The sequence below is a fragment of the Odocoileus virginianus genome, chromosome 20, assembly GCF_023699985.2.
Source record: "Odocoileus virginianus isolate 20LAN1187 ecotype Illinois chromosome 20, Ovbor_1.2, whole genome shotgun sequence".
NCBI classification, from domain to species: domain Eukaryota; kingdom Metazoa; phylum Chordata; class Mammalia; order Artiodactyla; family Cervidae; genus Odocoileus; species Odocoileus virginianus.
Genome location: NC_069693.1, coordinates 32,122,178 through 32,147,271, shown reverse-complemented (window position 1 = coordinate 32,147,271; position 25,094 = coordinate 32,122,178). Strand labels below are relative to the sequence as shown.

The 25,094-nt window shown below is 37.9% G+C and overlaps 1 long non-coding RNA gene across 2 annotated transcripts; it reads right to left on the bottom strand.

The window, feature by feature from the left end:
- Positions 1 to 545: 545 nt before the first annotated feature.
- LOC110139855 (uncharacterized) lies at positions 546 to 11,506 on the bottom strand. Of its 2 annotated transcripts, none has more exons than XR_011482365.1 (4): positions 11,418 to 11,506; positions 2,327 to 2,599; positions 1,697 to 2,178; positions 546 to 1,145 (listed from the first exon to the last, which is right to left on the bottom strand). It is a non-coding gene; the product is annotated as an uncharacterized lncRNA (long non-coding RNA). The 2 variants fall into 2 exon arrangements; XR_002314605.2 differs by having other exon boundaries at positions 555 to 1,145; positions 1,697 to 1,822.
- Positions 11,507 to 25,094: the final 13,588 nt, after the last annotated feature.

The following is a 25,094-nucleotide window of genomic DNA, read 5'->3' as shown; positions in this document are numbered from 1 at the left end:
TGTCAACGTCTTAAAATTAGTACTCTAAAAGTACTATTTTTGTAGCGGTCAATGCTAGAGGGCTGTTGCTAGATACAACTACAAATACTCAGTCTTTAAAGAAAAAAGAAGGGGTTATTTTATGTAGACAAGAGTTTTGTAATACTTCTGTTTGATGTACATAGCACTTTAGCCACATAGGAACCATGAAACTCTACCTTGTTCTGTCATATTTGGGTCTTGGTTTTTCAGTAAAACAGTGATTGATAATGTGGAATGTGGAGTCATATTTTTAAGTGTAAAGTTCAGATTCTGCACTTTAGAACTGTGTCCACTTGGCCAAAATATGTGAACTTTTTGGTGCCTCAATGCCCTCATCTAGAAAATAGGCTTGTTAGTGGTACCAGCTCCACTGGGTTATGGGAGGATCACTTGAGTCATTATCCACAAAATGCTTGCAACAATACCTGGCAGACAGCAAGTGCCCAGTATATATGTGTTCACTATTATTAAGTCTCAGCAATTCTGGAGCATCTTAATTTCATATATTTGCTGATGTACAAACATTCAAACATAAATATAAGAATACATGTAAAAATATACAGACATTTTTGTATTTAGATGCCAGGCATATTGAAAGAAAGAACCTTCTAACAGTTTACATTTGAGCAGAAAAGGCAAATGAGTAATCACATAACAATGCACATCCCCTGAGGAGAGATTCAACAGAATGTTATTGGAAATGAAGGAGAAAGAGCAGACTCCTTGAAGGAGTTTGCAAAGGAATCCTGGAGAGTGTAACACATGAGCTATGTGTAGCAGAAGAGTTGAACAAATAGAAAGTCATTCTAAGACAGTCAAAGGCAAAAAGACATAAAAAAAAAAGCCTAGTATATTTTATGAATGTACATTTGATATAATTAGAAGAGTGAGAGGGGGGCTTGGGAATAGTGAATGTGGCTACAGAAGTAGCCCAGGGCCTGGGCAAGGAGACAGGTGCCCCACTAGAGATGTATTCCGAGTCTCATGAAGTTTCTTTGAAGTACATGGTATTCTTGATGAGAGCAGCATTTTGCCTTTTCATAGAATGAGACTTGTTCTTGAATTCTTCTTCTGCCACCTCCCAACTGTAGACATAAATACTCTTTTTGTCTCAACACTCTCACCTGTAAAATGAGGACAATGAAAATAGCACCTAATACAAAGGGTTTTGTAAAATGTAATGGCGTAAAAATCCATACAAACATTGGGGGCACAGTGTTCTTCTATATGTGATTTTTATGAATATAACTCCAGTGTTACCAGTGACAAAAGACAGGTAACACTCAAGTGTTGAAGTCAAAACTGAAGCCAAGAACCAGTGCCCAAATCCATGATATATTTTTTTTTTTTTGCCATGATGCCTTTTTTAAAAAGTGCTTTATGTGCATGTGTGTGTGCATGTGTATGTATGTGTTTAAATTAAGAGACAGTAACCTTTCCCCAGGGCTTGGCAAGGAATTTGATTATTTTTCCTCTGGAGCAATTTCTAGTATGATTGTGATCCATTCAGTGAATAGCATTTGGCCACTTCAGAAGCATTTTCCCACTTCCATGTAAATGGTATGATTAGATGTGAAAGGTAATCTTGAGTGCTGCCATGTTATGACATTAAAATAGTAATTCAATTGTTAGCAACCCCTCACAAATAACTATTCAATCCACTTGTGTTTAATACCTCAGCGTCCTTGCATGCCTTTCCTTTTTGAAACACAAAGCAGTATTGATTTCTCTTCATAACCAACTAAAAAGTGCTTTGAGCACTTTTATCATTTCATTACCAGCAGTAAATAAAGAAAATAACCTGCAAAAAAGGTCCATGGGTTACTTGTATCCTTTTCCCTGCAAAACACAAATGCAGACATCAGTGACTTTTTGATGGATTACAATGTCTTTATATTTGAAGACATCTTGGCAATCATCAGGAAAGGCAGTTTGTTGTTGAGAAAAGCTGTGATTATAGATGTGGAAGCCCCAGTGTTTTAGTCCCATTGGGGGTTAGACCTTTAACATACAGATTTAGGGAGGGAATGAAGCCACAATTCCATCTGTAACAGCCAGTTCAAAAACTTGCTCTGCCACTTACTGGCTATGCAGTCTTCAGAAAGATATCAGTCTCTCTCTTTGCACCTCGGTTTTCTCAAAGGGGCCTGACTATAGCTGGAACAGAAACATTTCTACTGAAATTAATTTGGAAATGTTCTGGAAACTAGCCTCCTACCCTCCCTTCCTCTTAAAGAACCCAGAATTCTATGAAACAGAGTTGAGAACCTTTGACTATGATCTGAGGGGCTTCTGCTATCCTTACCTTCAAGGGTTTTGTGAAGAACTTCATTTCTCAATTATGATATGCATGAAAATCTCATCTTTTGGTTTCAAGCCTCTTGGACTTACTTGCCTTGCGCTGATTCCTCTGCCTAGAATTCCCTCAAACACCTGACTGTCAAACATCTGCTTCATTTTCTGATGCCCAGAAACGGTCTTCCTTCCAGTACACTTTCCACTCAGATTTCTTCTCCTCTCTGCACCACTGCAGTAGTAGTAGATTTCATTGCTTGTGATAAGAATATGCTCTTGTGCACTAGATTTGAAGTCAGGGGAGACAAAAAGAGTCAATGTTCAGCTTTAAATCCAAAATAGAGACCTCAGCATGTCAATATACAGTGCACCTGAGAGTGTGATGTGTGGTGGAGGGTAGATACTAAAGGACTCTGGCCACCCAGAAACCCTTTGCTTCTCCTGTTATATGACAGAGAAGATGTAACAACTCTTACTAGTTCTTTATTAAAAAATCCTTTTGGAGTCAGGCAATGTCCTGGATAATGCTCGTGACCAATGGGGATACATTTGCGTGCTGATTCTGTGATTTCCCCTACTTGGAAGCTAGCAAATGATCCGACCAGTTTTATAGATGCTGGCAGAAGACACAGACTCCTGGATCAGAGATAAAGACCTTTATTACTCACAGCACAGCTGGCTGCATGAGCTTCATGTTTATATCAGGTCCCCTTTTCCCACAAGTCCTGTGGGGGTCACGTGGAGTGGTTTGGGTAGTAGATACAGTGGACTTGTATACAGCTAAAGAAATCAAAATTTTAGAAAGTCCCAGTCTTGTAAAGGGGCTTGCTTCTAAATCTGTCAACTTTCGACCTAGAGGGAGACATCTTTATTGTATTAGGATTCAAATCTCCCTTCTGTTCTGGTAGCACCTTTATTTTCCAAAGTTGTCTGCTATGCAAATAGCATAGAAAAGATAATTGAAGACAAAAACTGCTAATAGATGTGTAGAAACATCATATAAGATTATCCCTCATCTCCCAGTTGTTTCTTAGCTCCAAGTGGATGGGACAGTTTCTAGGACAGTAGTGGGGTGAAGTCAAAAGATATCAAGAGACAAGTTGGCCATGGAAGTAGATACTTAAAGCATCTGTGATTGTGTAGCAGCAAATGGTGAGCAGGGCTTCCCTAGTGGCACAGGCAGTAAAGAATCTGCCTGCAATGCAGGAGACTTGTGTTCGATCCCTGGGTTGAGAAAATCCCCTGGAGAAGGGAATAGTTACCCACTCCAGCAATTTTGCCTAGAGAATTCCATGGACAGAGGTGTCTGGGGGGCTACAGCCCAATGGGTCACAAAGAGTTGGACATGGCTGAATGACTAACACTCATTTAAAATAAAAGCACCTAAATAGTGAGCAAGAGGACAAGATGCACTCTGTCATAGGGGTTTTACAAGAAACTGAGAATTCTTTTTGGGATCAACACTGGTGTATCCAGGTCTACATCTTACTATGGGTGTAGTAGTTGTGTCTGACTTTTGAGACCTATGAACTGTAACCCCCCAGGCTCCTCTTCCATGGAATTCTCTAGGCAAGATTACTGGAGTAGGTATCCATTCCCTTCTCTAGGGTATCTTCCTGACCCAGGGCTAGAACTCAGGTCTCTTGCATTGCAGGCAGATTCTTTATAGTCTGGCTGTATATGTTCTGTGGTTTTATCTGTCTGAGCAAATGAGACCACAGGTATTCTTGCTCATGAAAGCAGACGGCATTCAGGTGGATTTTTTTGAGCCCCTTGAAATACAAAAGCTCCAAATCAGAGTCAAATGTTAATGCAGCTCATGTGCCCACATTACAAAAGAATGACAATAGGTTCCTGATGCAATAGATGCACCCTACAGAGATGAGATTCCGGTTCTGAATATCTGTTGCTCTCCCTGCACATTATTGCTATATAGATATACATAGACATTCTTTCTCCATAAATATTTATCTGGTTCTCAATGGCGATGTAACTAATCACTACAGTTTCCTTTAAATTAAAGAAAAAAAAGTCAGGGTTTAGGAGAAAGCGAGATCTGTAAAAATCTCAGGAGAAAAATCTTTATGAAATACTCATGTAAATTGCCTTATCTTGTTGTAGTGTTATTACTTTTCAGTGGGTATGTTTGATGTTAACATTTATATTCATGATCCACTTCTTTGTTGTGCTTTGCTATAGAAGTAGAGCCTGCTTTATTATATCTTGCTCTGGCATGGTAAAAAAAAAAACAAAAACAAAAAAACCCCTGAATTGTGTTATTAAAAGAAAAAGATACAGTAGAAATAGTTCACTTTGACATTTTTGAAAACAAAAAGTTATGTTTATTTTTATACCCAGCCTTTGTCTAAGGGATGACAAAGTCAACTTAGGCCCTTGTAGTAGTTCTTGGCCCTCACTATGCAACTTGCAAGCAGTATAAAATTGGAAGAGTGTTTTAGGTGTTGAGCCTCAGTTTCTTAAGTTGCCAAGCCAAATAAATGGGCTGGGGTGGTCTGTAAAATATATCATTAAATGCCACCATTTCTGGCTATAATAAAAATAGTTGACTTCCTGGACATTCTCCTATAATCTCCTGAATTGAGTTTCTAGTAAAGGTCATGAGAGAAGCAAAGATTTATGGTGAGCGGAAGGGAAAATAATATCACATAAGACACTAAAGGGTGGTGAGGTGAATTAGTTTCCTTAGTTGCAAAAAAATGCACACAAGTCCCTAGTCTTTGCTACCTTATACCAGCTTTCTCCCCAGGGTGGGGCCACTTCTGTCTCTTCAAAGATCTACAGTAACACAGTGTTTGCACTGAATGCCTTCAAGATTTATGACAAGCATTTTCTGCACTGATTTCAAGAATTAGTTAGGACCCACAGAACCAAAAGTAGCATCACTGAGATGATTTCCTCCACTCTATCTACTTTCCTGACAATGAACAGTGATAATGTATGAAAATATAGACTCACTTGATTACACACCTATAAAAAATCCATGTATATGCAAAATGCTGTGCTTGCCCCATTCTCAAAATTTAGGTACTTTGGAAGATAAACTGATGAAGGGTTCCAAATATTATCTGGGAGTTGAGGAGGGTAGGTCAAACTAAATCGTTTCTTATTTATCTCTGCATAGAATAAGCTCAGTAAACATTAGGTAATTTACCTAGATTTTCACTGGACATCTTGACTACACTCAACCAATCAGAAAGTACAGAAAGGAGACTAGCCCTAAGTTCATAATGTGTAAAGGAAAGAAATGGTATGATTACTAGTTGTTCTTGCAGCGTTTCATCCCAAGGCCAGCATGTCTCACAGCCAACTCACTTTTTTTGACTAGTAGGTTTAAACTGTTTGCCAGTCTCTCTGGGGAATAAATAAGGGAAATTTAGAAACCTTGTGATGAATACTGGTTTCTAAATTAAATGCAGGTGTGTGAGTGTGTATGTGTGTGCAAAGTACTTTTACACTGATAAACAGAAAGTTCAGCAATATCAAAGGCATTTCTTAGAATGCCAAACCCATGATTTCTATACCAATTTTGAGTATGCACATTGAAAAGAAATATTGGAATGACAAGATAGCAAGTGGGAATATGGAAGAAACAGAAAGAGTTTTACCAGAAAGGTGAATGATGGGGGAACAGGCAGTCAGGGATGACAATTTCTGCTCTTGAAATGACCAAAGAGGAGCTTAATGAAATAACATAAAGGGTGGAATATTTGAAATGTGTTAAAATGCCAACTTTCAGAATATTGGTAACATTTAAGCTGGTGAGTTGCCTAGGGTGGAAATGTTCCAGAGGTGACGGGACCCATTTTAAGACACTCAGTGAGTTTCCTTAACAAAGAAACAAAAGAAGACAGAAAACCAAATGTAATTTTAGTAAAGCAAAATATAGAAGCAAAGTAAGAAAAAGGAGGACAGTTTCCCCTCATCAGCCCACACTGAGCTGTATCTCCTGTCACTCTCAAAATTAATTTCAAAAGCAAATGACTTCTTCACCTTCTTATTTTGCATGTTAACGATATTCCTATAACAAAATTATAACATACTTTATGCTTTTATATTAACTGTTCCCACTAAATTAAATTCTTAAATTAAGCCTTTATTTTATTCAACAGTATCTGTCAATATATTGGCATCTAGTATCACAGATGCCAAGAATCTAGAAGATAAGGAAATGTTTGCAAATTAATCTAAAGGTCATAACTGCATTACGAATGTCTCAGTGGACAATTAGGGTCAGGACATGGAGCAAACAATCAAAACAAATTAACGAAGACTCAACATTTGAAATCTAAATCTTGATAGAGGAAGACTGAAAAATGCACCAGACTTGGACATATCCCAAAAAGGTCATTAGAGGAATAAGGTCTTTCTTTTTTTGTTTTTTAACATGTGCACAATTTGCTCCTAAGGAAGTTTTTATTTCCTAAGGATAACCACAGGGATTAAGACATCCTTTAGCTAGTTCTTAATCACAATTTTGAACAAAAGCCAAAGATGCTCTAACCACATGATTCTTAATACCGGAAAAGCTCTTAGAGGTAACCTGTGAAGAACCTTCCTTTTAGGAAATGAACCAGTTCAACTGGAAGGAAAGAGCACTCTGGCTACACAGCTGTGGTCTTCAAATATTTTGAAAAGCCATCAGTGGAAAATGCAATGCATTTACTTCTCTGCCTTAACCCAAGTGGCACAATGATAAACAATCCACCTGCCAATGTGGGAGACACAAGAGATGTGGATTCGATCCCTGGTTGGGGAAGATCCCCTGGAGGAGGAAATGGCAACCCACTCCAGTATTCTTTCCTGAAAAATTCCATGGATATAGGAGCCTGGCAGGCTACAGTCCATAACGTCACTAAGAGTTGGATATGGCTGAGCAAACCCATACACGCACTTAACAAGATGAAAGTATTATTAATTAGAAATTTCAGAATAGAAGATTCTTGGGACACAAGCTCACCTCCTTCAAAGGTGGAGAATTTAAAACACTTAGCAAATTAAAAATGAGGCTGCTTTAACAGTTAATAAATTGGGTTTGGGGAGAGACAGAGGAAAGTAGGCTTTGTTACAGAAATAAGGTGTGACTAAGGACACACCAAAGAAGAACTCAAGGGAAGTTGAAGTCTTGTAGGCATGTCTGAAGGTGCTGGAGTCACAAGCAGGCATATCCATGTCCAGAAATAATATGTGTGCCATCTCTTTCCTTTGCTGTTCAATTCTGTCATTACCTTCTATGGCTCAAACCTGGTTAGAAGCCGGTTGACCTGTGAAGTGGGAAAACTCAGCCATCAAAACTACACTTCCCTTCTTTTGGAGAAATTTAGGTCTATTTAAGTCCTTTGTCAGTTTTTTGATTGGGTTGTTTGTTCGATGATATTAAGCCATAATGCCATTTGCAACAGCATGGATGGATCTAGAGATTGTCATACAGAGTGAAGCAAGTCAGAGACAGTGAAATATCTTATGGGATCACTTATGTGAAGAATCTAATGAACTTTTTACAAAACAAAAGCAGACTCACAAGCCTAGAGAATGAACTTATGGTTCATGAGGGGAAAGGGATAATTAGGGAGTTTAGATTGACTTATGGGAATGAGGGGAAAGGATAATTAGGGATTTTGGATTGACATGTACACTGCTGTATTTAAGATGGGTAACCAACAAGGACCCTGTGTATGGTACAGAGAACTCTGCTCAACATTATGTAATAACAACCTCAATGGGGAAAGAATTTGAAAAAGAATAGAAACATATATATGTATAACTAAATCACTTTGCTGTACACTTGAAACTAACACTATTGTCAATCAACTGTACTCCAATGTAAAACAAAGTTAAAAACTACACCTTGCTGTTTCATGTTGCAAGGCAGGGAAAAGGCATGGCTTCTCATAGCAAACATGCCAAAGTTTGACACGATGACCTAGAGAATTCATATTGTCATTCATTTTGAGTTGCATTCCTGAAACTTAGAAGTGACATTTATCCTGAGTTATTAAAGATAACAGCAAATTAGACTTGTGAGAAAATGGCAACCCACTCCAGTATTCTTGCCTGGAGAATCCCATGGACAGAGGAGCTTGATGGGCTGCTGTCCATGGGGTCACACAGAGTTGGACATGACTGAAGCAGCTTAGCATGCTTGCATGCAGACTTGTGAACACCTTTCAAAAACAATGCAGTTTGAGGAAATAGCAAGTGCAAACTCCAGGTGACAGAAAAAGACCAGATGCATATGAAGAACAGAAAGGCATCCATTGTGACCAGAGCAGTTTGTAGGGGGATGTGAGTGTGTGTTTAGAGAGAGGCTGTAAACAAACTGGAACCAGATTATTATGGCAATGATAGAGTGCCCAGACTTGTTCTAACAGCTACAGGTATTTATTGAAAAGGATTTACCAGGAAAATAACAAATTCTGTTGATTGTTTTAAAAATATTACTCCAGCTGCACAGAAAAGATGAACATAGACACACAAAATAGTAATAATTATAGGCCCCGTATGAAATTTAGTGTTAGCATTTGTTAATATACTTCTGTTGTTCAGTCACCCAGTCATGTCTGACTCTTTGCAACCCTATGAACTGCAGCACTCCAGGCATCCCTGTCCTTTACCATCTCCCACAGCTTGCTCAAACTCATGTCCATTGAGCCTGTGATGCCATCCAACCATCTTGCCCTCTGTCATCCCCTTCTCCTCCTGCCTTCAACCTTTCCCAGCTTTCCCAGGGTCTTTTCCAATGAGTCAGTTCTTCACATCAAGTGGCCAAAGTATTGGAGTTTCAGCTTCAGCATTAGTCCTTCCAATGAATGTTCAGAGTTGATTTCCTTTAGGATTAACTGGTTTTATCTCCTTGCTCTCCAACAGACTCTAAAGAGTTTCTTCAACACCACAGTTTAAAAGCATCTATTCTTTGGCACTCAGCCTTCTTTATGGTCTGACTCTCACATCCATACATGACTACTGGAAAAATCATAGCTTTGACTATATGAACCTTTGTCGGCAAAGTAATGTCTCTGCTTTTTAATATGCTATAGGTTTATCATAGCTTTTCTTCCAAAGAGCAAACATCTTTTAATTTCATGGCTGTAATCATCATCTGCAGTGAATTTGGGGCCCAAGAAAACAAAGTCTGTCTCATGACTTATCTATGGTTTGGAAGTGATTTGGAAGTAATTTGCAAGTTTTATGTATATAGTATAGTCTTTTCCTTTTTCTACCATAGTTAGTTTAGTAAACTGGTGTACCATACAATTGTTATGATTTATTTTCAAAGCAGGATATATTTTTCAAATGTTATAATATATGATAACATAAGTCCATGATTTCAGCAGATCAAAACATCTATTTGATCCTGAGATCAAATAGATCCTTGCCATATTTTTAAGAATCATATTTTAAAACACATACAAAGGTTTGTGGTTTTTTTTTTTTTTTTTTTTTTTTGTCTTTGTCATTGCTGGAAAGATAAAAACAAATGTTTATTTTGCCTTTTGTTTAGTGGTAACTTACTTTTTGTTTTCCCACATTTTTATTTAAAATGCAGTTTTTTTATGGCAGAAGACCTCTTTTTTGACCATATTAAAAAGGTGTGCAGAGTCACATGTGACAATGCAGGAATCTGTGTGTAGGTCTTTAGATTTAATTTTCAAGTCAGCATTTTACCAGGCATCCCTGGTAGCTCAGCTGGTAAAGAATCCTCCTGCAAGGCAGGAGACCCTGGTTCAATTCCTGGGTTGGGAAGATCCCCCGGAGAAAGGATAGGCTACCCACTCCAGTATTCTTGGGCTTTCCTGGTGACTCAGATGGTAAAGAATCTGCCTGCAATACAGGAGACCTGGGTTCAATCCCTGGGTTGAGAAGATTCCCTGGAGGAGGGCTTGGCAACCCACTCCAGTATTCTCGCCTGGATAACCCCCATGGACAGAGGAGCCTAGTGGGCTACAGTCTGTGGGGTCACAAAGAGTTGGACACGACTGAGTGACCAAGCACAGCACACAGCACAGTGCTAGAGACTGTCATGTTTTTCTTAAAGATGTCTGTTTAAATATTGATCAGCACATATTTACCAAAAGGAAACAGATGACAAAGTGAGGTCTTCTTGTCCTCCTACTCAACTATAAACAAGTGTTTTCTAAGATTCTGTTAGGTCTTATTAGTCATTCTTAGGCAGATACAGAATTGTGTGTCTTATCTTAAATAAATGGTTGTTGTTTTAGATGCTAAGTCATGTCCAACTCTTTGCAACCCCATGGACTGTAGCCCACCAGGCTCCACTGTCCATGGGATTTCCCGGGTGAGAATACTGGAGTGGGTTGCCATTTCCTTCTCCAGGTGATCTTCCTGATGCAGGGATTGAACCCAGGTCTCCTGCATTGGCAGGCAGGTTCTTTACTATGTAGAGTGACCATGAAAAGAGCTATCATCCTACTCACTTTCTGTTCTGGAGAAGGCATCGGTAGTCAAGTCTTAAAGTTTTTGTTTAACTCTTGAAATCTATCAGCACTGTGGTTGAGGGAAAGACACTGTTCTCATAGTCTCAGTTCCTCCATTTGGTTAGAGATGGAATATCCCAACTGATACCTCAATATTTTTTATTAAAAACTAAAGAAAAAAATGATGTGTTGGGAATTACTTTATGAAGTGTACACCAAAAGTAATATCTCGCTCCCCTCCAGTAGGTTGGAATCCTTATTTTGGAAATCTGATCTTCATTCCCTAGCTTCATCTGTTTTGATGGCTTTTAAGATCTTGCCCTAAGATGAAGTAAAAATCCTTTAGTGTGGCCTCATGCCCCACTAATCCTCAGTCTCTTCTCCTGTGATTTTTCCCTCTCACCTTCTATATCCAGTCACAGGAGCCTACATTTGTCCCTCAACTCTGAGTATAGTTTTTAAGATCGTGTCATGTTCTGGGTTCTCTAATGGTGACAAAATGGTGAAAGGATTACTAAAGATCTTTCTAGAGGAGTGATTGCAAGTGTAGTTGTCCCTGTAATGAAGTTAATAAAATGAATGAATGTGGGATATGGCAGGAGGGAGAAGGGATAACCATTTAAAGGAGAATAATACTATTCAGCTAACCTGTGTGTGCAGGGATGTGGCTCGGATATTGTCCCTTCTTATTTTCCATCTGAAAGATGTGCAGAGTTTTCTGTGTTGTCTCCTGGCATTTAAATATTGTTCAGTCGCTAAGTTATGTCTGACTCTTTGTGACTGCATGGACTGCAGCATTCCATACTCCTCTGTCCTCCACTATTTAAATATTGTCTAATAGCTACTAGGAAGAAAAATCAAAATACTGTGTTATAAAAACAAAATATCTTTGCTTGCTGGATATAGTATTTGGTCTCTGGTTTGGTTTTTTTTGTATCTTTTCTAGAAGCATCTTGTCTGTGTCTCAGGACCTTTGCTTGTGCTTTTCCCATTCAAAATATCATTTCTACCATCAGCAGCATTCTCCACTTCACTTCAGTAGTTTGCATTCTTGCTTCATGTCTCACAAAAAATTTCCCTCATCTTGTTGACCAATTATTGTTGTATGTCATAATTTCATACACACACACACACACACTCACACACAGGATATTTTTCATACTAATTATTTTCAGTCTGTGTGCTTAGTTCTGTAAACTCCTCAAGACTAGATCTGTGTCTCCCCTGATCATAAATGAACCCTAATGTCTCCTTAGCAAAATTTCAGTAAAAATTTGGGGAGCTGGCATGGCATTAAGGGACATTTGTTTCCTATGTGGAAAACATTCCCTTTTCTAGAATCTGTTATCAAATGAGTCTGTAATCAAGTTAGGAATATAAGTTTTGATTCCAAACTAGGCTACTGATGGTGTTATCTCTTTGCTGTATCACTCAAACTATGAGTTGGGTAAAAAGTTAAAACCATTGCCTTACCCTAAAGATGATCTCATTGAAAAATTCAGTCTTTATAGACCAAGACAAGGTTTATTAATGGCACACCAAAATACATTGCCTTTGTCAATCTCTGAAAAGTTTCCATGTATTTCCAACAACTTGAACCAGTAAGGCCTAAGGTTTATAACATCTCAAATCTTACTCAAAAAATAAGAGCTATTTTTGCATAACTACAGTGTGATCTGTAGTTTTCAAACTAAATTGCAACATCCCTATGGACATAACATTATTGCTTGCCACTGGTATGATAGCCACAAAGGAGCCCTGGGAATTGGCTAACCTTCTTGGAGAATCTGTTTTAACCTATGATATGAAAAAATGTATTTTTATATTGATTAGTAGAGAAAACTTTAGTCCTGAGGTACACAAATATATTAGGCTAAGTGAGAAGTACATAAAACATGCTTGGTTAAAGGGTTTCCAGGGGGAAATATACCATCATGCAGTTTTGTGCGTTTGGAAACACTTTGCATTACATTAGTACAAGTGAAATATACTAAATCAGTAGAATTAGGCAAACATGACTCAGTCAGCAAGCTGTGCATGTCTCAGTCAGCAAGAAATTTGAAAATAGAAGGATGGTAAGAGGAAGATGCTACGGTTTTGATTTTCTTGGCACCACATGTTTAAGTTAAAGAAACTGAGCTGGATTTTGGCAGGAGCTTGTACTGAGAACATAACTGCTGGTTAATAAGAAACACTTTGAAGGTTAGATCTACAGAATAAACTGGGTTGTAAACTCAGAAATTTCTTGAGCATCACTTCTGCTTTTAATTCCTCCCACTGGCATGAGCACCGCAAATATAGGAAAACCAAACATTGTGAATAGATTGTTTCACCTGCCCTGGCATTGGTACTTGGGATTGGTCAACTGTAAGCTTTTGTTTTGTTTTCTTTTTGAAAATGTATAAAGTATCTACCACTACTGATAGGAGGTTAATATTTCTGTGTTTCTGTGTAGATAGAAAAATTGATTTGAATTTAATATTTAGTGTAGATGTACATGTTCCAGCATATGTATCTACAACTATTATGTGGTGAATGCTTTGTGATATAAATGTACTTTTTCAGTGTATAGTTCTGCTTTTTAAAATGCCTATTTTGTGCTTTAGAATAAATTATATGAAACCTTCAAAAAATTTTAAAATATTAAAAACTATGACTTTTATAAATTGACTAGGTTAATTAGCAACTGGAACAACAGAACTATCTTGTTTATCTATATTTTGTTATCTATCAGTCAATATATCATCTATCAATATGTCAACATATCAAAATAGGAGCATTTATTAATAATCAAATAGTAAGGACTTAATGCAAAGCTCTTTTCTTACCTTTACTTCTCATTCGGTAAACCATTTTAATATCTATTGTTTGATTTCTTCTTTTTGTATTACTAGCTTATTCTTTTTTTGTAACTTTGTTTTTACTTATCTGTTTATCTTTGGCTGTGCTGTGTTCTTGTTGCTGCACATGGGCTTTCTCCAGTTGCACCGAGCAGTAGCTTTTCTTTCTGCAGAGCGTGGGTTCTAGGGGCACAGGCTTTAGCACTTGTAGCCCGTGGGGCCAGTAGTTGTGGGGCATGGGCTTGGCTGCCCCACGGCCTGTGAAATCCTCCCAGTCCAGGCACTGAACCCATGTCCCCTGCACTGTCAGGTGAATTCTCAATCACTCTACCATCAGTCAATCCTGTTGGTTGATTTCTTAACTATAAATATATCTTCATATAGGTTTATCCCAGAAACAGATCCTGAGACATGGTGTGAAATGCAGATAGTTTTTTTTTGAAAGATGCAAGGATGTAAGGAAGAAACATTTTAAAGGAAAAGTGACTAATCTAGGGTATATTGTTAAATCAGTTTACCATGAGTGAGTAGGGATTAATCCTACAGAAAGGATTCTAGGAAAAAGTAGGTAACACGTGCCTCAAACATATTGCACTTGCTGGTGGAAAGAGCCAGGATATTTCTAGAACTTTTCCATTAGGCAGTGGTCAAGTTCTGCTCTGGGTGGTTGTTCATTTCTTCACACTTCTGACCATCCCCAGTAGTAGGCATAGCCGCCTTCTGGAAAAGTCCTCAGACACAGATTTGGCAGTGGCAGTTATCTGGAGCACTGGGAAATACAATCTAGGGATAAAGTTAAAATGCTGGCAATGTCCATTCCAGTACATTCATACTAAATATCTGATGTTCCATATTTTTCATAATTGATTATTCTGCCCTCAAAACAAGGATTGAACTCACACTGCAGCCTCCAGTTATTTTTTGTGCTTCAAAAATTTATTATAATTTTTGTCCCTGTGTTGCTCAGCTTTGAGTCTTTTAAATAATACACATCATGTTCATCTTCTAGAGGTAGTATGTTTTGATATTTTCTTTTATAAGTTGAAGATATCAGGGCCCACCTACCACATCCCATGATTCTCATCTATTCTTTTCGTATTCCATCTTCTCCCTTTGTATGTCTATTTTAATAATTTAACTTGCTTCCCTGTATATAACATTGTATGTTATATTTACATAGTTTTCTGTGACATACTTAATCTCTAAGCAGGTGGTTAGTTGACAATAATAAATAATAATAAATACTATTAAATACATACAATTTCATTCCAGATACCATCCAGTATATATTGTTCTTAAATTTCTACAAACATCTGCTTTATTCTGACTTGATAACTCTTTATGTGTGCCCTACAATTTTCATCCTGGGAGTCTTTTCATTGATTTTTGTGGCTGAAACTGTCATTTCCTAGATTTCGTATAGTCTTTCCTCTCTTTTTTTATTTTACTAGAGTATATTCTCAGATTAATTCCTAAGGAATGGTATATTAATGGAAATATCTCAGTGCACAAGTCCTCATATATATAAAGATGTATTTTATATGTTTTGTAATTTATTTTATTTATTTATTTTTTGATTGGAGTATAATTACTTCATGATGCTATGTTAGTTTCTGCTGTACAACATGAATCATTTATAAGTTTACATATACCCCCTCCCTCTTAAGTCTCTCTCCCACTTTAGTGTCCCACTGTTTGATAGTTTAAATCGGTATACAATTCTAAGTTGAGTATCATTTAATCTCTAAAACATTTGACACCCTTTTGTACCTGTTCTAACAGTCTAGTTTGTTTGTAAGTGGCTTGCTACTGTTCCACTCCACATTGACTGCCGCTTCGGAATATTGCCTTTATTCCCTGTGATTCTGAAATTATACAGTGGTGCCTAGGCATGAAACATTTCAATTATTAAGCAAGCCTTTTGCTGATGACTGATGTTATTTAACTCTAAGAGTTTGAATCCCTTCTATCCTAAATTTCTTTTCATCCATATTATTCTTTCCTTTTGGGATGATGTTTGTAAGATGTATATTTCAAATCATTCATCTATTTTTTTGTTTTCAGAATTTTTATACTTATGATGAAATCAGAAGAATTTACTGGTTTTGTCTTTCAACTTTAATTAATTTATATTTACCTTAATTTTAGCAATTTTATTTGTCACTACTTTTTGATTTTGATACTTTTCATAGCATTTTGTTCTTTATGGATGTAGTATATTAAAGACTCTTCAACAAGTAACACAAGACCAAAATAGGGAGGGGGGAAAAAACATTTTGAGGGCACAACAGAGACTCATTTTTACATAGATCTTGACTTTAAAATATGTATTATTACTCTGCAATAAATACTTGGCAAGCCCTGGAAGACTTTTGATGGTGAAGGGTGAGAACAAAATACAGTACCTGTTATTGGAGAAAAGCTAGTCAACAGAAAGATATCCCAATAGTTTATGAAGGCAAGAAGCTATCCAATATGCTTTTAGAACTCACCCCATTTTGTTCTCTTCATTTGGAGTATTAAACCATTAAAGATACTTTAATCATTCATTGTTTTATTGGTATTTCAGATAAGTTAAGTTACTCTTAAAGATTTACTCACTTTACACTGGGATTCTTCACTTTTCTGAGATCCAGTTTCTTAACTTGACAAAAATATTAACACTTGTCTGTCTCATCAGAATTTCCTCTAAATATCAAACAATACACACAATTATTTAGAAAACTATTAATACCATGTACTGTATCAGGGGGCTTCTCTGGTAGCTCAGACAGTAAGGCATCTGCCTATAATGCGGGAGACCTGGATTCGATCCCTGGGTTTGGAAGATCCCCTGAATGAGGGCATGGCAATCCACTCCAGTATTAGTGCCTGGATAATCCCTTGGACAGAGGAGCCTGGCTATCTGCCGTCCATGGGGTCACAAAGAACCATACACGATTGAACAATTAAGCACGCACTCTATCAGGAATATAGGGTTAATATGAGTTAATCATTATGAGAGAGCATGTCACAATATTAGAAGACAATCGACAATGTCAGAATAGAGAGCAAGAAATGCTGTAAGAAATGAATTTTATGTCAAGTAGCTATCACTGATAGAGATTTTATTTGCAAGCTGCTTAAATTAACATAAAGAAATGAATCTCTTTTTTAAGCAGCTTTATATTGGGTAAATTGCCCATTTTACCTAAAGTAGATAAGTATAAACTCAAAAGTTTACTAAAAATCAAACACCCAAGAAGTGATAGAATTAATACTTAAAAATAATTTTGACTAAATCCCTCATACTCAGTTCCTCACCAGAGATTTTCAAGAGCATACTATGTTTCAAAAGAAAATTTACAAGAGTTACAAAATGTGTTATAGAGTAGACAGGAAAGATTGGGGTTTATAAAGCAAATACTTGTCCTAAAATGAAATGAAATTAATAGTAAAAAATAGTATTTTATTAATGAGCTTCTTTAAAATAATGTCAACTGTAGATGTCAGGTGAGTTTCTTCAGTGATGATATGACTTTTCTAGCCAGGGAATTAAAATTTGAAACTTAAGTTTTCAACTAGGACGATGTGATGCTTCAGACTAAAGAAAAAAAGAATAACATTGGCTAAATGCAGGAAGCTGCTGTCCCTCTATTTCTTAACCATGAATCCTATTATTAGACTAGATAGGATCATGTGCATGGATATGAAAATTGGAATAGTTTACAAAGACAGGTGTATTCTCTTTCCTGATTTTCAACTTCTGCACTCTCCAGGAACTGCATCTACAAAATCATCATGAGCAAAAGCTCCAGAAAATAAGAATTATAGCAATCCAGGCTTAAAAAGTCAGAAGCATTTACCTGCAAAACAAAATTGTTTGTGCTGGTCTGCACACACAGCCTGGCTAGGTTTATTTTATCATAGAAAGTGTCATGAAATAATAGTTCCGGGATTACAGATAATCCTGGAGAAGACTAAAAGTCAGGTATTTAACTGAATATAGCCTCACTAATGTTTTGCTAGCTATATTGAACGTGAATTAGTATAAAAACAATGCTTTAAAACAACTATACTCCAATCAAAATTTTTAAAAAATGTTTAAAATTACTAGATTCTAACTTCTAGTGGTATAGATAACTGATTATGATCTCTCAAAAACTAGCACATTGGTCTTCCCAGATGGTTCAGTGGTAAAGAATCTACCTGCCAGTGCAGACAGAGAATTCAGTCCCCAACCCGGAAGATTCTACATGCTGTGGAGCAGCTAAACCTGTGTGCCACTACTACTGAGCTTGTGCTCTAGGGCCCAGAAACCACAGCTGCTGAGCCCTCACCACGGAAGCATCAGTGCCCTAGTGCACAAGTTCAAAATCAGAAGCCACCACAGTGAGAAGCCTGTGCACCACAGAGAGCAGTCCCCACTCACTGGAACTAGACCAAAGCCTCAGCTCAGTTCAGTTGCTCAGTTGTGTCCGACTCTTTGTGACTCCGTGGTCTGCAGCACGCCGGGCTCCTGTCGGTCACCAACTCCTGGAGCTTTCTCACTCATGTCCATCAAGTCGGAGATGCCATCCAACCATCTCATCCTCTGTTGTCCCCTTCTCTTCCTGCCTTCAATCTTTCCCAGGATCAGGGTCTTTTCAAATGAGTCAGTTCTTCACATCAGGTGGCCAAAATATTGGAGCTTCAGCCGCAGCGTCAGTCCTTCCACTGAATATTCAGGACTGATTTCCTTTAGGATTGATTGGTTTGATCTCCTTGCTGTCCAAGGGACTCTCAAGATTTTTCTCCAACACCACAGTTTGAACGCATCAATTCTTGGACACTCAGCCTTCCTATGGTCCAGCTCTCACATTCGTACATGACTGCTGGAAAAACCTTAGCTTTAACTATACAGACCTTTGTCAGCAAAGTAATGTCTCTGCTTTTTAATACGCTGCCTAGGTTTGTCATAGCTTTTCTTCCACAGGGAAAGCATCTTTTAATTTCATGGCTGCAGTCACCATCAACACTGATTTTGGAGCCCAAGAAAATAGTCTGTCACTATTTCCATTGTTCCCCATCTATTTTCCATGAAGTGATGGGACTGGATCAGTCCTTTACATAACATAGTACCCCTAAATTAAGCTGTTTAATACAGGTGACATTTATTATTTCACAACTGTTAAGGTTTACAAATTCTGGCATAACCTCTCTGGATATTCTATTTCAGAGTGTCAGAAGGCTGCAATCAAGGTACTAAGAAGGGTTATGACTTTGTCTGAAGGCTCAACTGAGTAAAGATCCAGATCCAAGGTTATTCACATGGCTGTTGGCAGGATTCAGTTCCTTGCAGACTGTTGGCCATGTGGCCTACAGTTCTTTGCCATATGGGTCTCTCCAATATGGCATCTTGCTTTATTGAAGCCAGGGGAAAAAAGGAGAGAGGTTGCCAATAAGATGGAAATCTCAGCATTGTGTAATCTAATCGTGGAAGAGGCATCTTATCTCTTTTGCTGTATTCTATTTCTTAATCTCTAGGTATAGCTCTCAATCAAGGGCAAAGAATAACACAAAGACATAAATTCCAAGAGGCAGGAATCACTGGTGGTCATTTTAGAAGACTTCCCATTATAGGTTTATAGTAAATGCTGAATATATATTATATATATTAAAAAAGATAGTAAGTAATATTGATTAACAATTATGTGTCAGGTGCTGTGCTATATATGTTGGGGATCCTTAGTCCCTGCTTTTTAGAGGATATAGTAAAGTAAGGGATGAAAAGTGAAAATGAAAGTCACTTCAGCTCAATTCAGTTCAATTGCTCAGTAGTGTTGGACTCTTTGCGACCCCATGAATCGCAGCATGCCAGGCCTCCCAGTCCATCACCAACTCCCGGAGTTTACTCAAACTCATGTCCATCGAGTCGGTGATGCCATCCAGCCATCTCATCCTCTGGCGTCCCCTTTTCCTCCTGCCCCCAATCCCGCCCAACATCAGGTCTTTTCCAATGAGTCAACTCTTTGCGTGAGGTGGCCAAAGTACTGGAATTTCAGCTTCAGCATCAGTCCTTCCAGTGAACACCCAGGACTGATCTCCTTTAGGATGGACTGGTTGAATCTCCTTGCAGTCCAAGGGACTCTCAAGAGTCTTCTCCAAAAGTCGCTTAGTTGTGTCCAACTCTTTGTGACCCCATGGACTCTATAGTCCATGGAATTCTCCAGGCCAGAATACTGGAGTGGGTAGCCTTTCCCTTCTCCAGGGGATACAGAAGTGTAAAAATTAAAGTCATATAAAAATGCTAACCTATAGTTCTTATGGAATGCATAAGGTACAGATGGAATAGAATGTGATTATTTTGTTGAGTAAGTCAGGGTAAAATTTCTTTTGAATATAATGGCTGAACTATAGTAGTTATATCTCAACTTTATAGATGGGTATTTAAGGATGATGCTTCATTTTCCTTCTCTGAAATTAGAAATAATAAAATTGCATTTCTCATAGAGCAAATAACAACTTGTAATGTGTGTGTGTGTGTGTGTGTGTGTGTGTGAATGTGTGTGAAACAAGGAGTGAGGGACAGATAGATATTTTGAACTACCAGGGATTTTTCCCCAAACAAAATGTGCTTTCTTGTAAAGTTTGTTGAAGAACCATCTGTCCCACAGATTTTAGGTGATCCAGTGAAGATCTGTAAGGGAAGACAGATAGTCTAGTAGATGGAAAGATAGGATACAGATGCAAAGATAGAGCCAGGTGTAATTCCTTGCAGTGTGGCCCCTGTCTCCAGAAATGTTCAGGTTAATTGTGTATTAGATAAAATTGACTAAGTTTGTAGTTTTGAGCAAAACTGTTCTAAAACCAGTCTATTCAGATGGGATGAATGAGGTCCTTTGACACCAGGGCATTTCAGAGGATGTGTTGTGAAGGAGAATTTAATGATCTGTAAACTACTACATCTGTTGACAGTTGCTCTCCACTGTTATCACAGAGAGCAAAATGAGAGGAAGTGTGATTTTTAAAATGAATGTACTCAAGGACGTATTAAAATTATGAATAGACACAAAATGCATAAAATTATGCAAGTGTCTTCTGGGAGGGACTTTCTTACTTATGTTTTACATTGGATAAATGATATTTATAAAAGTGGATTTAGATGATCTAAGAACGTGATTCAAAGTCATGATGAAATTCAAATCCTGGGTCTGTTAGTTACTAGCTAAGTGTCCTTGGGTAAGTCCCTTGACATCTATGAGCTTAAGAACACCCATGTATAAAGTTGAGGTATAACTACTCACCGATTTGTGTTGAAAAAATGAGAATTACTGTGTGTGTGTGTGTGTGTGTGTGTGTCAGTTGCTCAATCATGTCTGACTCTTTGTGACCCCGTGGACTATAGCCTGCCTGCCTCCTCTATTCATGGGATTCTCCAGGCAAGAACTACCCACTGGGGTGGATATCTGTTCCCTTCTCCAGGGGGATCTTCCTGACCCAGGGATCGAATCTAGGTCTCCTGCATTGCAGGTGGATTCTTTACCATCTGAACCACAAGGGAAGCCTGATAATTACCATAAAAATGCTTTAACTGAATATGCATTTGAGTTACTTTTTTGTAATATGCCCCTTACACATCTCAGAATGCTTTCCACCTGCCTCTTCATATACTTCATAATTAGAGAGTATTTCTTCAACAGGTTGTTGTTCTGTCACTAAGTCATGTCCGACTCTTTGTGATCCCACAGACTGCAGTGCACCAGGCTTCCCTATTCTTCACCATCTGCCAGAGTTTGCTCAAACCCATTTCCATTGAGTTAGTGATGCATCCAACCATCTCATTCTAAGTCATGTCTGACTCGTTGTGATCCCATGGACTGCAGTACACCAGGCTTCCCTGTTCTTCATCATCTCCCAGAGTTTGCTCAAACTGATGTCCATTGAGTTGGTGATACATCCAACCATCTCATTCTCTGTTGCCCCCTTCTCCTACCCTCAATTTTTCTCAGAGTCAGGGTCTTTTCCAGTGAGTCGAATCTTTGCACCAGGTGGCTAAGGATACTGGAGCTTCAGCTTCAGCATCAGTCCTTTCAGTGAATATTGCTGTCCAAAGGACTCTCAAGTGTTTTTCTATAGCACCACAGTTCGAAAGCATGGACAGATTGCCATCTACCGAGAATCTCTTTTCAAGAACATTCCTGCAAAGTAGACTGGCTCCAAGTCAAGTCAGCAAAGGTGACTGTTCTCCAGGATTTCCAACACTGGTTAAGTCTGAAGAAAAAGTGGAGCAAGGAGATGACCTCCCTAATCCAAAGAGAGATCCTTTGAGTCTTCACTTTGAGCAGCCAGTGTTGCAATTTTCCAAAGCCAGATCCATAATAAAGGCTTGTTTATCTAGACTAAAGCCTCTGAGATCTGTGTGGTATATTGCTTCTGGTGCTTATATGGAGAGATTATTTATTCATCCTCTGAATCCCAGAATTGTACTACTTGCCATCTCATATTATAGCTTAGAGCAAAACTTGGCATTAACAGATTGAAGGTCACTAGACTCAGGATTTGGCATAGACAAAAGTAAAGTTGAACACAGAAGATGCACTTGAAAGATTTTGAAAGCAATCCAATATTGAAACTAGAACATGATTTCTGAAGGCAAAAGCAAGAGACAAGTAGTAAGAAATTAAATCAAATGAAGTATTGTTAGAAAAAGTCTATGTGTGATGGCTATGGCTTAAAATGAATGAATGAGATACGGATAGCAAATCACAAGTAAGGATAAATTTCCTTCTAATTTCTCCAAATAATTGTCCAGTCTCTATTGAACATTTTTAGGCAGAAAAATTCAAAATTAAAAAAAATCCATAAACGTTAATTAAAAGTCGTTACTCATAAAATCTTCCATAGATAGATTACCTGTGTGGACCATGAGCCCATCGTTCTTTTTTCTTTCTTCCTCTTCCATATGACAGTTTTTTAGATATCCTATTCTATGCTTTCATCACCACCCCTGCTTCCACCCTCATGATCATAATCCTCTCCCACCCAGGCTTCTTAGTTCAAGTTCCCTCCATCACTACACATACTATGGCTTTAAGATGTCTCCTCTTTCTTGTCGTACATCTGTCTTTGTCCAAAAGAAGAAAGAGAAATGAGGTATCATGGCAGTACTACTGTTAGACATTGCTTCCTCAAGTTCCCTCATTTTCAGTTCCATGTGAATAGTTTATATAGAAATTGCCTACCTTGGATCTGAAAGTTATTGGTGGTGTTGGTATGAGAGCCTATATATGAGGACAGTATAGAATGTCTAGGTAACAGCAAAGATGAAATAATTGCTGGTTGTTGCAGTTATTGGTGATGCTATTAATGGTGTAACATTATATTATTCCTACTGTGACAGTTTCTGTTTCTGGACTGCAAACATCTTGAGCATGGAACATTCATATTTTCTTGATGCATATCTCACTCAGAACTTATTGTAGGATCTTAATATATAAGGTGAAGATGACCAGAAATTTTGACAACTTGGATGATAGGAAAGAAAATCTCAACACTGAACCTGGAAAGTTTCTCCAAAAGAACCTTAGGAGAACAATTAAGAAGGATAATGCCCAGTCCTCAACTCAAAATCCATCATTTAATTTTAGTGTATAGAACATCAAATTAAAGTGGCCTTCCTAGATCCTGAGACTGAAGCTAATGTTAGCACACTAAGTTGTTAAGTGGAAACAAAATTTCAATACTCCTGTTTGCCTCTTCTCCTTATGTTCAGGTTTTCTGAGCATCTAACCAGACTTCTCTTTTTTGGAAGAAAAGCCATGGCTAGAGGATGCAGAAAAAGTCATACTTTACCTATTGGTCAGCTGAGGAAGGTGTTACAGTTCATAGGCACACAGGGGTCCCCTGGGCTGTTTAGGCAGAGGCAGAAAACACACATAAGCAACTCTCTGAGCCAGCAACACAGTGGTCCTTTTTATTGATAATTATCTCTTACATATCTGAATAAGCCTAGGCTCCTGAAGGTGTAGAAAATGCCCCAGAGGTATAGCTAGCAAAAATTAACACTCCAGTGCTCATCCTAATTAGGATTTAATTAGAGAATTAAAAAAAATGCCGAGCACATGTTTTTAGCAAGTGTATAATCATTGACTTATTGCTTGTAGGTTTTCTACATATTTTTCATTGTAAATATCCAATTATAATTGTCATTTAGGTCAGACTTTAAGAATTCAAAGTCTTATTCAAAATAATTAGAATTTGTTTCCTTAAGCATAATGTCCTCTCGTATAGTTTTTACCTCTTTTAATTTACTGTGTAGTCTACACAATTCTCTCTCCTAGCATAGAATTTGGGTGGTGTTTTTCTCATGATGTAATGTGTAAGTCTTCAACAAATTCTCATGTCTTGTCTTTACAACCAGGGTGCAGGGGAAAAAAAATGACAACCGCATGTATGTCCTTGTTCCTAAGAGATTTGTTAACAAACCGTGAATGTAAAACTGCAGTCTTCTTTTCATAGTGAATGCTGTGTGTATGCCTTCAACTCTGACCAAACTTTTGAAGTGATTTATTGAAGACCTGTTTTGACCTTCCCCTGATAATATTCAAATTAATGTCACAGTTGGAAAAGAAAGTGGTCTATGCCATGTGAGTTCCACCAAAGGTATAGAAACTGTTCTAAGTTTGATTTGTGACCACTGCCACCAGCTTTTAAAAGCCACAGCTGATGGGGAAAAAAGTCTGATGTTGATTTCTTAATCACAGGGCCATTATAGAAATAATAGGTTGCTACAATAATAATCATTACCCCTCTTTCTGATGGTATTTCAGTGCCTTTTACAGCCACTTCTAATAACCATTAAACTGTTTGGTCTAATGAGTGAGAAGACTCTAACATCTTTATTCAAAAGTCACTAATGATAATTGCCACCTATCACCCCATTCTCTGGAGCCCAGAATGTATGTCTGCTGAATCCCATTATCATCCTGCAGGTCTGCATCCCCATCTTACTAGGCTCCAGTAATTAGGCTTAATTTATATCTAATCCAATGATAGCTATAGTCATCTCTCAAATTTGTGTTTTCTAATGTGTCAGGGTATCACTCAACTCTGAGAAAAATATTTTAAAGATTTTATTGAAAAAGTCATAAATATGATTAGTGACAGCTTTAGTGTCAGTACATCAGTCAAAATTCATAGCTGCATTCATTTTTACCGTGTGGAATTATGGTTAAGAAGCAAAGCACCTGGAGTATAATAAACCTGAACCTGAAATCCTGGTTCTGTCTCTTAATAGCTGTTGTAACCCGAGGGAAATTGGCTTTTCTGAAGCTCAGCATTCTGTCTCTAAAATGGGAATAAAAGTGACTTCCCTGGTAGTCCAGTGATTGGGACTCAGTGCTCTGAATGCAGGGCACAGATTCAATTCAGGTTGGGGAACTAGATCCCACATGTTGCAACTAGCATCCCATGTGCTGCGACTAAGACCTGGCACAGCCCCATGAAGTAAATAAATAAATGAGTA